General features: G+C 29.8%; 1 protein-coding gene across 2 annotated transcripts in view; it reads right to left on the reverse strand.

Moving 5' to 3' along the window:
• Dhit (Double hit) overlaps positions 1-18,300 on the reverse strand; it is a 49,008-nt gene extending 30,708 nt beyond the window's left edge. The window contains exons 1-2 of one of the 2 annotated variants that reach the window (XM_065511861.1): positions 18,017-18,300; positions 12,941-12,979 (exon numbers count right to left, since the gene is read on the reverse strand). The gene's annotated coding sequence lies outside the window, so the exon portion shown is untranslated. The remainder of the gene's footprint in view (positions 1-12,940; positions 12,980-18,016) is intronic. The other variant, XM_065511862.1, reaches the window with a different exon arrangement.
• Between the last annotated feature and the right edge of the window lie 1,194 nt (positions 18,301-19,494).

Here is a 19,494-nt window from a genome sequence, read left to right on the forward strand (position 1 = left end):
TTGAATTTTTAGAAACCCATTTTCTTCCCGTGCTAATGTTAGCTATATTTTAAAGTAACACGAACAAATCCGAAGCAGTATTGAAAGTCTATTTCAAAGACCTTTCATTTGATACTAATATTTCAATAACATACATAGTTCCTTAACGAGAAATATGAAAAAAAAATAAGAAAGTACCATTTTATCCATAGATCCAAAATTTTATGAAATGGTCTCCTCTACAAAATAAAACTAAACTTTTATTTTCACATTGCTTTTCCATCATACAAACGGGGACATCCCAAAATTGTCGACCGTTTTAATTTTGAATGTCCCCAACTAAAATAAATGTTTAATTCATTCTAAGATACCGTTTCTCAAAATGTTTGTACTGGATTCAGTATTTGGGATCAAAGCATAAAAAGGTAATTTTTTGAGGTTTTTTTTTAAATTTTTACATATAAAGCTGGGTTTCCGCATACACCGTAATCGGCGCCGACGAAAACTGAAACTGAAATGCGTTGGTGTTCGTCACCGCACAGTGGTAACTTCTTAACCATTAGTCCGATTTGAATGAAATTTGACACGCGCAAAGAAGAAGTGTTGTCGAGTTTAAGTTTTGAATTTTGACCGTATTTTAAATTTTTAAAACGATCCTATTTTTTCGGCTGTGTTCCGATTTCAAAACCATTACATATATAGAATCAATTATCAAACTATCAATTTCTCTTATAACTTAGGAGATATTCGCATTTGAAAATTAAATTTTCAACATTTTTACCCACCCTACTCCAGTTTTTTTATGCCCGCGGTTCCAAATATTTCCAAATATTTCCCGATTTTCTCCATTTTTCTTTTATAGGACTAACAACAAATGTATAAATAAGAAATAAAGAAAGAATTGTTTAAACTGGGGTCATGACTGAGTCCAAAGTGGCATGCATTTGAATTTAAAAAATTTAAAAGAGGCGATTTTTCGTTATTTTTTTGGGAAAAAAGTACTTTTATTCTTTTTAAGTTATCTAAAAAAATTATAAGAGGATGTATAATGAATTTATACTTTTTGAAAAACTAACTTACATCAAATATTTAAAATGAAAAAAAAAATTGGTAATTTTTGATATCGAGGGGACTACGTCCATTCAAAAAACGGCTATATTTTATGTAAAATTCAACTTTATGGCAAAAATTCTCAAATCGCATCGCGGGATTCCTGACTACAAATTGCAAAATTTGTTTTTAGTTTTCTATTTTAAATGGCAAAATCTATATAACAGTAAAATTTTTTTAGAAAATATTCATAAATACAAATTTAATTTCAATTGAAAAATGTGTGTCTTTTCAAAAACTAAATAAATAGCAATTTTTGTCATATTATTCCTTGAATTTTTTAATTGTCAAAAGTTATATACATATATTTTTGAAAAATAGACAAAATCCCCTATCCATTGATATATAACATGTCTACTTTATGTTTTTTACGTGGCAAATAAATTAGTTTCTTTATTTGATATATACATATGTACATTTGTTGTTAGTCCTATAAAAGAAAAATGGAGAAAATCGGGAAATATTTGGAACCGCGGGCATCAAAAAATTGGAGTAGGCTGGGTAAAAATGTTGAAAATTTAATTTTCAAAATCGAATATCTCCTAAGCTATAAGAGATAATTGATAGCTACGAGATATTTTTAAAATTGAACATACCCTAGGTGTCCTACTTCGGGATCCCCTGGCCCCGCACTTGGTGGGCCCATGAGGTGCAAATTCAAAACTTGAACTCGACAACACTTCCTCTTTGCGCATGTGAAATTTCATTCAAATCGAACTAAGGGTTTAGAAGTTACAGATTTATTTACATCTTTTTTTCTCATACCACTGTGCACCCTCTCGTTTCTTAATTGTTTTCGTTTCAGTTTCATAAAACCGAAACGAAATTATTTTTTTTAATTTTGGATGTCGCACTTTAAATAGAATTTCATTATTTTTGACAAAATCTATTATTTTTTCCTCTTCCAATAAAGAAAATTTATTTTTTTTATTCATATTGATTTCTTTAAATTTGAAATAAAAAAATAATTAAAATAATTTCGTTCCTACAGCACCGAAAACAACCTACTTGAAGTTGTTTTCGTTCCGTCCTCAAATGACAGGTTTTTCGTTACTGATCGTTGCCGTTTCGTTCCCAATTTTCGTTGCCGATTTCTGAAACGAACTTTTTTTTCGGTGCAAATATATGGAATTTCGTTTTCGGTGCCGATTACGGTGTATGCGAAAATGTCGCTTAATTATTTAAAATAAATAATTCATTATAAACCATACTTCCAATTAGAATTGAATTTTTAGAAACCTATTTTCTTTCCGTGCTGATGTTAGCAATATTTTGTAAGTAACATGAACAAAACAGCATTGAAAGTCCATTTCAAAGTTCCTTTGCGAGAAATATAAAAAAAAAATTATAAAAACCTTGAAAAATTACCCTATTTTCAATTTTAATAAAATGTTTAAAATCATTCATCTATCTGGTCCAACAAAATTGTTATATTAGATGAGTACATCGGTTAATCGTTACTTAACTCCTTACAAATAGGGTCTTGCTAATGTTCATATGTATGTAGTATGTACATATGTATGTATGTATATTAAATATGAAATAACGGAACGTGTAAATGTGATAATGAAAATGTCCTTTAACAGACAAGGAAGTGTCAAATGAGCACCTGTAAATATGCTAAACAAGTTAATACGGCAATATTCAAATGTACATATGTATGTACGTATATGCATATGTCTGTATGCAATGCATAGAACTTGTAGCACAACAACAGCAACAACAATGAGTAAGTAATCTCAATGATTGGTTGAATGGATGGATGGACAATAATGAAAACAGCAACAGCAACAACTATGCCAGCACTGACACTACTAGCAACGTCAAAAGCAATATCATGAACAGCACAACAATTATTTCTATCATCATTTTATTAAAGTACATCGTTAGCATCACAAACACGAACATTGTCATCATTAACCACCAACACCAACACCACCACTAGCAGCAGACAATATTTCCATTGTTGGAATCAGTGCAGATTGCTAGGTGGGTAGGTAGGTAGGTAGACGAAGACCTACATTACTGTTATACACTGTAAGTGCTGGCATGTATGAGGAGTACATACTTGAATCAATTGCAAATGAAAGAGATTTCATATCATGCATGCTCTTGTTGCTGTTGCTGTGGATGTGGCTGTTGTTGTCGTTGTTGGTTTTATTATTTTTGCACTTGTCGCCATTATTTGTTGTATCAGATGGAGCTGTATGAGCATATGGTAGTGATTGTTCAATGTCCACTTTTGTATGGTCATAATTGTCAATATTGTCACCATACAATCATATCGATATCATCACCATCATCATTATCGTCGTCATCATACGTACTACATATGTATGTATATCACCACTAATATCATCACTTTAGTTTTCAAGCCAATGCAAGCATCATCACTTACATAATTGCCAACGATGAGAGGACAGCATTGTTAAGCTTTGCCTGCCTCCACCACAACTGCTTACTATTACTGCTTACTGTTGCTTCTGTCAATTCTGCTTACTCACAGCTGCAGCATACAAATTGACAACAAATTGTGTTTAATTAGTCAATTTGAACTACATACTATTAGAACTCATTGAAATCATATTCACATTTGAACTGTTTATTTTGAAATGGCCAAGTTAATTTTTCTTTAAAACTTTTTTGGATATGGTGAGTGTCAAAATTATAAGGTCACTTAAGCCAACAAAAAAAAAAGTATCATTGATTAGTACTATGTACTCGCAATTGTCGATCACTCGCATAATAATAAAAAAAAATGTTAACTTACATTCGATTGAAATAAAACTAAAATAATTGACAACCAAATGCACTCAATCCCCACATATTCTCAATAGCATTAAGTTGTGGTAAACATGCCGGCGATTCCATAACAGACAATCCATGTTGCACAAATCAGTTCTTAGTTGAACTGGAAACAAATTTCCGAGATATTTTAAAATTTTTCTGGACCCGCAAATTTAAACAATTGAAACTCGGTCTTTATTTAACCGATTTATAAAAGGTACGTACGAGGAGTTTGCATGTACATACATACTATGTATAGTATATTCTTTCACTATTACATATATTAATATACATAAATATGTAGAGATTTTATAAATCATATCAAATTTTTTTTAAACTTAATAGTTGAAATATTAAGAATGTATTTTCAGATCTTCATTTTAGACAACAATGATCTTAAAGCCGGTGAGTGTCCTTCTGAGTAAAATTTTGTTTAAATCGGTTAAAAATTGAAATGACCATTTTGTTATACACTTTCCTAGACCTACAAACTGAACTAGGTCATTTGCCAAGTTATTTTTGAGTGAAGCAGTATCCATACGAATGAATGTGTACAAACTAAAATTAGTTACTATTTTACGAATGATCTATAACTGTATGTTATTTTGCGACTATTTAAAAAAATTGTATATTTTGTTGTTTACCCAAATATGTATTTTGTTTAAAACATATTTACGGAATTGTAGCATTCTTAGAATTTTCTCCAATATTTTGTTAATTTATGAAAATTATTTACTATTATCTATCCAATTAAACAAAATATTGGAATCAAACTTACTTCACTCAAATCTCAACATTGAAAACAAATTAAACTAATATAATGTTTTGTTTTTTTTTTTTATTTTAGATCAATAATGAATGAATTTAATAGAAAATTAAACATTTGTAAACTCAAATTTAAAAATAAAACGTCCAGTTTTTAAAACTTCCTGATAAAGACTGAAAAATAAACGAAAGAGTTAAGAGTTAAAAACCAATCAAGCAGCTAGAAGATAAGATTATTTTTAAACGTCACATTTAATACATCAAATATGTATTTATGTATTATCTTTTTATTTGTGGATTGTGTGTCATGCAACACAAACATTTAATGTGAATGAGAATATTGCTGATGTACAATTTGATGAAGCAAACAAACTGTTGATGTAGCATCATCAACACATTCAAACAAACATTTACACACACACACACACATCCACTGTACAGGATTTTAAGATTGTCCAATATTATGGATGAATATCTGTTTACATTTCTCTGTTTGCATTATGTGTACGTATATGTATATTGTATATTCTCCCAGCAGTTCTAGGAAACACTATCGAACTAGTGATTTTACCCATCATTTAGGGTGGGAGCTAGTTACTTCAATAATCACGTGACTAGTCATTTTAACATGGGCATTAGACATGCCCTTAAAAAATAGATTTGCTTTGGATGGGTCTTATTTTGTTCATTAGTAGCTAAAACTAACTACTGCAAAATTTAAGTGCAATCGGATAACTAGAACACGTGCCGGAAATCGATTGAAAGTTGTAAAATTGGGTAAATAATGGTACTTTTTCCGATATCTTAAAAAAATTCCCTATTTAAATACTGTTTTTTAAACATTTGTAATAAACCTAAGCTTCTAGTTATCTTGTTATCTTTCTAACAAGGTATAAAACAATAATTTCGAATGAAAAATAAAAAAGTTATACGAGTTTTATCTGACCAAATATTGAGCAAAAAGTGCAAGTTTACTCATATTTTACTCGAATTTCTATTGTTGACATAGTTGTTTACACAACTTTTGCATGCAAAACAGTGAGCAAATAATACAAAAATGTCGTTTTTCTTGAATATGTGACGTAGGGAAATGCTAATAACTTGGTTATTTTTAACTCGATGTTCATTTTTATACCTTGTTAGAAAGATAATTTTCTCTAAAAGCTTGGGTTTATTGAAAATGTTTAAAAACCAGTATATAAATATGAAATTTTTTTAAGATATCGAAAAAGGTACCATTATTTACCCAATTTTACAACATTCAATCGATTTCCGGCACGTGTTCTAGTTATTTGATTTCACTTAAATTTTGCAGTAGTTAGTTTTAGCTACTAACGAACAAGGGCATGTCTAATGGGCATGTCCTAAGCAGGGGGTCAATTGTATCTTTTTGATTACAATGGGACTGTCTAATAGCTGGTCCAAGGTAGGCAACGCATTGGCTTCACATACTGGTTACATAGCGTCAGTTAATTTACTAGCTTTGTAACTGGTTACTTGATCAGCTACTTGACTAGTTATTTTAACACTTGCATGTCCTAAGCAAGGGGTCAATAGACCCTTTTGATTACAATGTAATTATCTGATAGCTGATCGAAAGTAGTCAATGCTTCTGGTAGGTAAAATAAAGTGCAGTACAAAAAAAGTTTGAAGTGACTTCACCATAGGTTACTAAGAGACACTAAAGTGACTATTGACTTCATGCTTTGCATAGATGGGGGTAATGCACTAATTTTGCAGTTTGCACTAATACTTAGTGATAGTGCAAAATTAGTGCAATCATTTTGTTCATATTTAGTGATGAGTTGAAAATTAGCAGCCTCACTAAACATTAGTGATAGTGAGTTAAAAAATTTTGCACTCAAAATTAAATTAGTTGATTTAAAAAAATGCAATCATCAGTTTATTGCAACTTTTTTGTATGCACTAATTTGAGTGCATACAAAATTTCTAAGTTCAAAATGGTTTAAGTTTATTTCTGTGCACTAATTTAAAACTTAAAACTAATATTTCATTAAAAATAACAAAAAATATTTAAAATTTTTATTTTACGAATTTGGATTCAACAATTTCATGACTACTCATTTTTGAAAATTTAGTGATAGTATGTTTAATGCAGCCTTTTTTTGATTGCAGGTTACAATTTTACACTAATTAATTGTAGTGCAGATTTTTGCACTAAATCTTGGTTTAGTGATAGTTAAAAAATTATCACTATCACTATTTTTTTTAGTGCTAGTTAAGAAATAAGCATTATCACTAAAGCTGATAAAAAATAGTGCAAACTAAATTTTTTGCAATTTTAGTGAGTGATAGTGCAATGCTGATTTCAATCAACATTTAGTGCACTACCCCCAACTATGATGCTTTGTTACATGGGATATCAGTATACTTAAGCTAAAATAAAAATAAACTGTATGAGAATTATATCAACACAATTTTGTATAAAACCAGTTTGTACGAATTACTCACAAAACGTTTAAAGTGACTACACTCCAGATTACTAAGAGACACTTAAGTGTCAATTGTCTTCACGCTAGATTACTTGGGATGTATAAAGTAACCCATTGTCTTCTCTCTGCACTACAAAGTGCACACACGTGTCAAATGACCAAAATATAAGACATTTGTGACAATTACTGTCTATAAGGGATACATTGACTACTTGCTTAACTGCTGGATATTGTTTAACTGTTGCTTAACTGCTGGATATTGTATATACATACATACAGTGAATGTCACTTAAAATCGGACACCATCGTAGTCAAATTTTATTCATTAGTTTTAGAAAGTTGATGTTTTGGAAATATTTTAAAATGCTATTATAAACAAATAAAAAAATTGGGTAAGACTGTCAGTGCCCAGAATATCAACGCTTCATTAATAAAATGACTTTTAATTTTTTATATAATCACCTATTATTGCCTGTATAAAAATCATTCTTAGAATGATTCTTAGCAAACATACATACTTATGCATTAAACCAATTCACATTCTAGTCTGCCTTCCTTTATTGGACTTTCTATGAGGTGTATTTTTAACTGACTATGTATTTGAAATAAATTAGCACCCGTACATGTTAAAATAGCTAGTTATGTATCTGATCAAGTAACCAATTTGTAACGCAGTAAGGTAACTGACTCTATGTAACCGGTATGTGAATACAATGCATTGACTACTTGGCAAGCGCGTGTTAAAATACTAGTCCGTAACTACTTACGTAAATAATTGTCACCCTAAGTGATAAGTGATTTTCACTAGTTCGGGACAGTCAACAAGAACTGCTGGGTAAATACAAATAAATAAATACAAACATACATGCATATGTATGTATATGAACATATTTGTGTATGTAGAAAGAAGTGTCTTTGATAACGGCCAGCGAGACAAAAAGATAAGATGCATTTTACTGGATTTTAAACGGATACACTATGTGACATCATTATTTTTCATATCATAAATATTGAAATACATAGTTTAACAATGTACATATTTTCATATATACATACATACATACATACATACATACATACATACATACATACATACATACATACATACATACATACATACATACATACATACATACATACATACATACATACATACATACATACATACATACATACATACATACATACATACATACATACATACATACATACATACATACATACATACATACATACATACATACATACATACATACATACATACATACATACATACATACATACATACATACATACATACATACATACATACATACATACATACATACATACATACATACATACATACATACATACATACATACATACATACATACATACATACATACATACATACATACATACATACATACATACATACATACATACATACATACATACATACATACATACATACATACATACATACATACATACATACATACATACATACATACATACATACATACATACATACATACATACATACATACATACATACATACATACATACATACATACATACATACATACATACATACATACATACATACATACATACATATGTATGTATGTACTTAATACTTGTATGAAATGTGCAATTAATTTATTTTCATTTTCTATTTAGAAAATTACTTTTTGACTCTTTATATTGTTGATTTCAATTCGTCTGGTTAATTATTCTTTTAATAAGTGCTTTCACCTTAATTTCATTTAAATATTAAGTGCAAAATATTTAAATAAACGAAATTTGCGAAACATATTAAATTATGTACATAGTTTAAATGATTCATTTGAAAAATATTCAAAATAAACATTTTTCAGTCCAGAATGTTAACAACAAACTACTAGAATGAAAATCACTAAAGACTTTAATTAAAATGAAAAATACAACGTACATAAGTACTTATTACGGTATTCAATTAATCGGGTTACTGGTTTAATCGGTTAATCGAGCAAATAATTAATCGGGGTTTAATATTAAATTGAAAATACAACCACGAATAAAACAACAATTCTACCCAAAAAAATAATAGCAAATATGGTATTTGAGATCCAAAACACACATATATGAGTTTTTTAGGATTATAGTGAGATCTTCTGAAATAATCTTTTTTTTTAAAAATTAATTTAATTTAAATGATAAAAAAAAATTTACTTGGAAAAAACTCTCTTGCTGATTGTAGATGTTGGAGAAATCGAAAGCATGATAAAGAATATCCAACATCTCAGTAAATAACAAAAGACTCATTTCAAAATACAAATACAAAGTTTCAAATACATGTAAATTAAATATGACTCACTAAACATTTTTCTTGGATGTTCGAAAAAATATGTAATTTTATGTGCTGTTTTTCTATTGCGAGTGAGCGCTTTGAGTGGACGTTTTACATGTATTTTGTTTTTGTTACAATAACAAAACACATGTTAAATTTCCATTCAAAGTACTCGTTCGCTATAGAAAAACAGCACATTAATTTGTATTTGAATTGAAACAGAAAAATAAATACAAAAAAATATGTTAAAGTGCAAAAAAAAAAGGAATTTCGGTTAATCGACATAAATTAATCGGTTTATTTGTTATTTGAAAATCGGCAATTTTAAATTATTCGAACAGTTGACCGTCCAAAATTAATAGATTAACTGATTAACGGTTAATCGTTGCTGGTATTTTCTTATGAGATTTATGCTCGTTAAAGTGATTTTCGGAAGTGTGTCTTGTGTAGGAGCTTATGACAGATGAAGTCCAATTTCGGGAGGACATTTGTATTGTTATGTGTTAAGTTTAATTTGATTTACTATAACTTTGAAGATTTTTAGTGGTTTGTAAGTCAACTATTTTTTCAAACCGATGTTACCCCTAACATTATAGACGTTCTACATAAAATACATTCTTTCTTAATTTCCACCTCTTAATATGTAAATAGGTACATGGATTTCTGAACAAACATATATGTATGTTAAACGATATTTCTGAGGTATCGAGAACGAGATTGAGGTTCTTATTGGATACCTAATTGTCTGATCTAGTAATCACCTCACTAGCCATTAGTCTTAATATAGTTTCTGAATCTCATTGAGAGCTTTGGTTCTGTTAAAACGGAATCGTATAAAGTACCTCGAGAAGTGTAAATCCTTAAATGTCATTTAAAATATTAATGATGCCATTACATACATGGACCATTTCATTATACCCTACAACACCATAGTGTGGAGGGTATTATGCGTTTGTGCAGATGTTTGTAACGCCCAAAAATATTAGTCTAACACCCACCTTAAAGTATATCGACTTAGAATTACTTTTTGAGTCGATTAAACGATGTCCGTCCGTCCGTCTGTTTGGCTGGCTGGCTGTCCATGAAAACCTTGTGCGCAGAGCAATTTTGAAGATATTTCGATCAAATTTGGTACGTATTATTTTTTCGGCCCAAGGACCAAGCCTATTGAAAATGGCTGAAATCGGTCCATTATTTCACCTAGCCCCCATACAAATGTCCTTCCGAAATTGGACTTTATCGGCCATAAATGTTTAATTTATAAATGTATCTCCACAAATTGAGCTCCAAATAAGTTTTATATATACAAAATTCATATCACCAAATTTTGTTACGATCGGTCCATAATTAGTCATAGCTTCCATATAGACCCGCTTCCGAAAATCACTTTAACGTGCTTAAATCACTTAAAAATGTTGGTATATACACAAAATTCAACATAAATAACTTTCATATAGACATAAATCACACGACCTAAATTTATGGTGATCGGTCCATAATTGGTCATAGCTCCCATATAAGGCCCACTTCCGAAAATCACTCACGAATATAAATTATTGATATTTTAAAAGAAAAATATTTTTACTCATTTACTTGGTGTAGGGTATTATATGGTCGGACTTGACCGACCATACTTTCTTACTTGTTTTTATATATGTATGTATGTACATTAGAGGTGCCCTTAAAAAATAGATTTGCTTTGGATGGGTCTTATTTTGTTCATTAGTAGCTAAAGCTAACTACTGCAAAATTTAAGTGCAATCGGATAACTAGAACACGTGCCGGAAATCGATTGAAAGTTGTAAAATTGGGGAAATAATGGTACTTTTTCGATATCTTAAAAAAATTCCCTATTTAAATACTGTTTTTTAAACATTTTCAATAAACCTAAGCTTCTACAGAAAATTATCTTTCTAACAATGCTTAGGTTTATTGCAAATGTTTAAAAAACAGTATTTAAATATGGAATTTTTTTAAGATATCGAAAAAAGTACCATTATTTCCCCAATTTTACAACTTTCAATCGATTTCCGGCAGGTCTTCTAGTTATCCGATTGCACTTAAATTTTGTAGTCATTAATTTAACTGCTAATGAACAAAATAAGACCCATCCAAACCAAATCTATTTTTTAAGGGCACTTCTAATGTACATATATAGATTTTAATAGAATCAGTTCAGTTTCCGCCTAGAACTAGAAATTAAATTTTATGGTCTTCTCCGATACCATTAAGATATCAAAAAAATCTCTGGAAAATTCTTAAAATCGCAAACATAAAAACAGATTTTCAAATTATTTTTACATACATATGTATAGTCAATGAACTGGCTGGCCTCTTATATTTGTTCATTAATTTTATCACAACGAGAACAATGAATAGACAGAAACCCGTATTTTTAGTAGTGATGTTTTGAAAATGTTCCTTTAGCCGAAATGTTTTGAAAATCATATTAGAACATATGATTTTGTGAACCAAAAATGATGCACATGTTTATATTTAATTAAAAATCTCGAGCATTAATAACACTGTCCTACAAAATAAATTATGTAGCACAAATTATTGTTTTTATAGGTAATGGGGTGGTGTACGAATATGAACTCATTCCAATGCATACATGTATCTGTTCATATCCTGTCGGACTTTTATAAGCTAACTCAAAATCAAGTTGACTTATGGCTAACTCATTTACAATTGACTTTTAGTAATTCAAAATTTATGCAGATACATACAGTGGTGGCCAGGTAATTAAGACAAAAATTGTTTGCTAAATTCCATGTAATTGTCAATTATTTTTTCAAATATTTCCACAAATATGTATGTATGAGGACTGTTTTAACAGACAAGTGTGTTTTATTCGACTGTATCAATTCATACATATTCACCACGAACTCATAAGATTTTTCTACAACTTGACCAAAATTTTTAAATAAACATATTTTCTCACATTTATATCATTATATTTTTATATTTTATAAAATATTCGGACCAAATTTCGTATTTTTAGTTCCATTAGTTTCGGTCATATCATGTTATTAACAGCGGATGTTCGCTGAGGTGGGTCAACGTATTTCCACATATATTTGTCCATATATGTGTTACTGATTTTTCCAAACTAGAAACATTAATAATAAGTTGCATACCCTTAGAGGTCCTTTTATTTTGGCTCTAACGTACTTAGAAGTCAGTTGATGAAAAAATTCAATAATTTGTCTTAAATTGGTGACCACCACTGTACATATGTATAAGATATTTATTTTTTAAATTTGGCTTCATCTTGATAACTACATATACATGAAAGAGAGTAATAAGCTAAGAATAAGCTAACTCGTAAGTTACATAACTTGTGGTTAGCTGAAACTTATGCAAAGTGCGAGAGTTCAGACTGATTCCAAGAACATTTAACAAGCTACAGTAGCTTTCAAGTCACTTGTGGATCACTTCTAATTGATCGTAAGTTAGTTTGAAGTTAACTCAAAGTCCAACAGGCTAAGAACACGAAATAAATAAATAATTAAACAAATACTCACTTACCTTATTTAATAATTTGTTGTTTTGTAGTTACTTTCGAGACTGAGGGAGGAATAATTAGAACTACCCGGGCACGACACATATACAAACACACGCACATTTGCCAAACGAAAGAGCACTAACGACAACAACAACAACATTAACTCAATAATTGCCACTTTTACTCCAACGAAATGGACGAAAACAAACGAAAAACAAATATGTACTTAAATAAATAAGCAAACGAACAAATAAATGTCGATGAAAAGTCTTGTTTTTTGTACATACATACATACATATCGTCACCTAAAATGCAAAACAACGTATCATCAAAAAATTCGAAATTGTTTTTATTATTGATTACGATTTACTACATCATATTATATATGTATATGTACAAAATTTTAAAGTTATAACCAAAATTGAAACTAAAGTATCATCAAGTGTATGATTTTCTTAAACAAAATAACGTATACGCTTTGAGTAATTAATTAATAAATCGTTTTTACCTTATTTTAGGTAGTATCCATATTTTTGTTTAATAAATTTGTTGCAATTGAATATTTTTTGCAGTCTTAATGAAAATTTAATGAAGAACCTTTTTTAGTTTAAAAAAGCAGTTGTTAGTAATTAAAATAAAAAAAACATAATAAAATAATAAACTGCTTTTATTTAAAATAAAAAAAAAAATATTTTTATTTAAGTTTTTATTTTTTTATAAAAATTTATATTGTGATACGTTTTTTACGTTTCAAAAAATAACAATTCAAAAAAACGTAAACCACATACCTTAAAGTGTGCTTTGAAAAAATTATTTTTTTTTCATAAAATATATTTCTGGAGTCAAGTAGTTTTCATTTTATAACGTTTTATGCTTCTCCTATAAACTTATGAAAAAGTGCATTTTAGGTGACGATATGTACATATTTCAATTCTATTTGTTTTTACTGAATTGGAAAACTACACCTCGCCGCGAATATATGTCCATTAGACCTGCCCTTATTTTTTCATACATATTTTGATCTGTATAGTGTATAAAACTAACTGATGCTAAATTTAAGGAGAAATTGTGAGAAAAACAAATCTGTCCATTTTGCCTTCAATAAAATGCAAATTGCGTACTCCTGCACTCTACATCCAGCCCCAAACTATAACAGAGCCCACTACAGTGACTTTTGTGTTTTTCTATTGGAATTCGGCCTTTGATTTCCGCCACACAAACAGCTTGCCATCTGACCCATATAAATTAAATTATTTCCGTTAGTGAACAAAACCTGGAAATAAAAATGTGTTTTACGGTGGTTTACCAACAAATTTACAACTTGTTCATAAAAATCATATGTTTTGGTTATAGTTTGGGGCCGGATGTAGAGTGCCGGATTACGCAATTTGCATTTTATTGAAGGCAAAATGGACAGATTTGTTTTACTCACAATTTTGAAACAAAATGTAAAGCAACGTGCGAAAAAGTTGGTATCGCAAACAACTTTGCCTTTTTTCAAGACAACGATTCCGAGCCCCCATCAGGTGTTTCAAAGCTTTGGTTGATCCATAACTGTCCCAAATGGAATGGAAATGCCTGCACAGATTCCAGACTTTAATGTAATTAAGCGTCTTTGGGAGTACTTATCTAGGAGAGTGTATGAAATAAAAAGTAACACATTAGTTCAGCTAGAAGAGTCCTTACTAGAAGCATGGAACTCAAAAGAGACAGAAGTGTGCCAAAACTTGGTGAAATCGATTATAAAGCGATTACAGGCCATTCTAGACAACTAATGACATGCAACTAAATATTGGTCACACACTTTGGAATACCTATTTTACTTTGTCCGATTATGTCTTGAACTCAAGAAATTGAGTTATTTTGGTTTTTCTGCAAAAATTTACGGTTTTAGTTATACAAATTTTAACCCAGATATGCCGACTGTACTACATGTAGTACATGTAGTTCTTGTTTACAGGATACGTCACGTTTATCAAAATATCATTTTTTGTTGTTCACATACTTAGTACTCACCACTACCTCATGGGAGATTGTGTGATCGCATTATTTTTTGCTACTATTTTTGAGTTATTGAATTTTTAGTTTGTGATATTTTCAAAATGCCCATATACATATTTAGTCATTATGAACATATCTCGTTTGTACTGAAAGTAAAATTTTGTACATTTACAGGTGAATAAATACTATATTTATGAAGACTAGCTTGATTGTTATATGCATGAAAGTTTCATTATTGCGTTTTAGTTTTTTTGTTGTGACCCCATAGTCCTATATATAGGACGACTTAAAAAAACACTTTTTTCAATAAATTTTTAAAAAACTTTAATTGAACTGTTTTTTATTTCTCATTTGCTTCCAAAATAATATAAAAGTACTTTTAAAATGATCAAGCTCATGCCGTCGGCATATCTGGGTTAATTTTAGTTATTTTTAGATATGTATGTATATTGGAATGTGGAGTGTAATCATAAGCGAAAAAAATCTATTATTTTGATGTTTAGAGCACATTTACATTAGACAAAAACTTGTCCGATTATGCGTTAGAGCCACTGTATCTTTCTAGTGTTCACTGAAAGATTTCCAACAAGATATGAACCATTAATGACAAAAATTATGTCAACAATTATTTTCTACACAGGGGCCAAATTAAAGCACTCGATATCGAGTAAAATTGATCGTAATTTTCTTATTTGAGATTATAGCATTCTACATCGAGAAAGAAATTTAGTACATTTCATCATAATTTCGGTATCATTTTTTCGAATTTGCCCCAGAAGAAGTGTGAGTAAACTAGTAGTTTTTGCTTAATATGTAATTTTGCGTATAAACTCGGTTATTTTTGATTCGACTTTCATGTTTTGGTATATAATTTTCTAGGTTCCAAAATTTTTTTTACAGAATTTTCCAACATTCAACCGATTTCTGGGTTTCTGGGGTTATCCATTGTGCTCAAATTTTACATTAATTATTTTTACTAAAAAAACAACAATCAAATAAAATCTATTATTTAAGAGCGGGTCTAATGTACATACACACACTCACTCACTCACCGCACTGAATATTTAGGAGCACAAGATTTTTCATTATTGTAGGTATTTATTTATTTATTTTTATTTTTTTGTTTAATTTTAGTTTTGTTTGTTGTGTAATATTAACAATATGTAGTAAGTATTATTGTTGTTGTTTTTACTGAAACATGTGTGAGTATTATTAACATTAGGCTGCATGCAGCAAAATAAAATGAATGTTTGCGATTATTGATCGTAACTTCCACTGGAATTGTTCTACATAATACTTACTAATAAGAAAAATGTTCGTATTACTTTTTCTGAAGAAGAAAAATAAATAATCAATTCCAATTTCGATCGGATTGGTCAGGATCACTTTAGAAAATATTAAAATACAACATCATTACCTATATTATTTTACGTTGTTTGATTTTATAAATGCCATCTAAGATCAAATAAACATTTGTTGAAAATAGTGGTTAATAGCTTGTGAACTCCAAGCATTGGAGCTGATATTTTGTAAAAAGGCTTTTTTCAATATCCAATGAACAATTCCAGGAGTACATAGTTATGTAAAATAAATGTTTAAAGTCACTACACTCTAGATAACTTAGAGACACTTATGTGACAATTGTCTTCACTCTGGATTACATGGGTTGTATAAAGTAACCAATAGACTTCTCTCTGTACATACTACAAAGAGCACATACAGACATTAGTGACAATCACCGCCTATAAGGGATACATTGACTACTTGCTTAGCTGTTGTGTTGTAATATATTTTTATTATTATTTAAATATGTACTACATATTTTCATATATTCAGTTTGAAACACCATTAAAATCCATTTCATTCATTCATTCATTGAGGTTGTTGTAGTTAAACATTTTTGCACAATTATTGTTTTTTGTTGTTAACTTTTGAAAAAAGGAAACATAAATACATACATACATACGTTGCCAAATAGAGAGATCCAGAGTGGGTGAGTAAGAGATTAATGCAATGTGTATCAAGGCGAATTTATACAAGGTGGAGTCAGTCAAACAGCTGATAATTTTTTTTTTCGCTTTTTGGTTTTAACAGTTGTCAAAGCTTGTTTTTATATTTAAATATCTACATATTCTAATCGTATTAACAAAATATTTATTTTTTACATAAATAAGTAAAGCCCTCACTATACAATTATCTACACTACATTAAGTTTTAATACATATTTGTTTATTTTTTCATTTTTGTTTTTTGACATTTGTTAAGACCAATTGTTGTATTTGTAGAACTGATAGCACCTTGTATAAATTCGCCTTGATGTGTATGAACAACAAATGCATTTAGTAGAATCGAAAGCTTTTCACACTACATTTCAAACATACATATACATACATATATGTATGGATGTATTTTTTTGTATGATTTTAATAATATTGTCGAAATTTCCTTGGTGATTGTTTTTAACATTTTAAATATGTACATACATACTTCTTCAGAAAACTGTTCCAGGTACATACATATGTCCATACGTTTTTCAAATCCATATGTATGTATGTATGTATATTGGAATTATAGCTGTATCTTTATTATGCATACTTTATTTTATGCTAGACTCTCTTAAAAACAATTAGTATTAATGTTTTTATTTTTTATTTTAATTGAATTTAGCTTGAAATCCCGACCGACCACAACGCATAAAACATGCGCTGGACGAAAATAAAGGAAAAACAAAAAAATATAAAAAAAAACTAAGAAGCAAAAATCAAGATGCTTTAAATGTTTGTACGTGCAAGTTTTACTGAGTGGGTGGTTTTGGTTAGAGTTTGTTTTCGTTGTTGGTGTTGTTGCTTTTGTATGTTAAAGGGGGTGAACTGTGATGGTATTTGTTGTAGTTGTTGTTGTTGTCGTTGGTGCTTCTAGCCTATGAAGCAAAAAGAGCTTTTCCGAGTAGAGTCTCGTTATGGTTAACAGTGGGGGATGGGGGAGATGATTCAGAAAAAATAAATAAAGAGAATGAGAATGAAAGTAATGGCGAGAGCGTAAGTGAGATAGAGAAAAAAATAAATGTGTATTTGGAGAGCATGAAGCAGGTGTTTTACTTTGATTATTTTCCGTTTTTTTTTTAAGAACAGCAGCCAGCCAGCCAGCCACCAGCCTGCCAAATATTTATTTCCTCAATAAAACCATTTAGCAAACTTCTTCTCCATACATTTTTTTGTTTGGAGAGAACACTAGAGTAACTAAACATTAGCAGCCATATTCAAAAAGAGTGCGTAACGCATTTTTCCAAATTTTCCTTCGTTCGTTTGTTGGGGATTTTTTCACTTTGCACAATATTTTTAATTGTATTAGAAATTATTATTTGAACTTTAATAGATTTACTTGATTACACAGTACAACACATGATTTTGGGACTCAATTCTGACAATTGCACGTGAAAGTAGCCCCAAAAATAAGAACTTCTGCATCATTAGTTTTGTCAAGTTGGCTGCCGTAATAATTTAATGACCATACGAATTTTTTTTCCTCAAGGTGGATTTTTATCACTTGTTCTATATTTTAGCACGGTTATATCTCGTATACCGTACGGAATATCTCTTTTGTGGCTGAAGCAAAGTTGTAGATATTGAATAGTAGGAAAAAAGTACGGAACATACCTACCCGAAAAAGGTGCACCCAGTGCCTTAAAAATCGCAAAAATGCCCATTTTTTAACCAATTTTTCACCTTTTTTGCTCAATAACTGGATTACAAATCCAATTATGGACCGATCACCATGAAATTAGGTCATGTGATTTGTAACTATATGAAAGTTATTAATCATGAATTTTGTATGTATACCATCATTTTTAACAGATTTATTCACTTTAAAGTGATTTTCGGAAGCGGGTCTTATATGGGAGCTATGAATAATTATTGACCGATCATAATAAAATTTTTTGACATGAATTTTATATATATAAAACTTATTTTGAGCGAAATTTGTGTAGATACATATATAAATTAAACATTTATGACCGATAAAGTCCAATTTCGGGAGGGCATTTGTATGGGGGCTAAGTGAAATAATGAACCGATTTCAGCCAATTTCAACAGGCTTCATCCTTGTGCCGAACAAATTATATGTACCAAATTCTTTTATGATCGGTCCATAATTTGTCATAGCTCCCATATAAGACCCGCTTCCGAAAATCACTTTAAAGTGAATAAATCTGTTAAAAATGATGGTATACATACAAAAGTCATGATAAATAACTTTCATATAGGCACAAATCACACGACCTAATTTCATGGTGATCGGTTCATAATTGGATTTGTAATCCAGTTATTGAGCAAAAAAGGTGAAAAATTGGTTAAAAAATTGGCATTTTTGCGATTTTTAAGGCACTGGGTGCACCTTTTTTGGTTCGGTATGTTCCGTACTTTTTTTCTACTATTCAATATCTACAACTTTGCTTCAGCCACAAAAGAGATATTCCGTACGGTATACGAGATATAACCGTGCTAAAATATAGAAAAAGTGATAAAAATCCACCTTGAGGAAAAAAAATTCGTATGGTCATTAAATTATTATGGCA

Source organism: Calliphora vicina, chromosome 5 (genome assembly GCF_958450345.1).
Source record: "Calliphora vicina chromosome 5, idCalVici1.1, whole genome shotgun sequence".
Classification (NCBI taxonomy): domain Eukaryota; kingdom Metazoa; phylum Arthropoda; class Insecta; order Diptera; family Calliphoridae; genus Calliphora; species Calliphora vicina.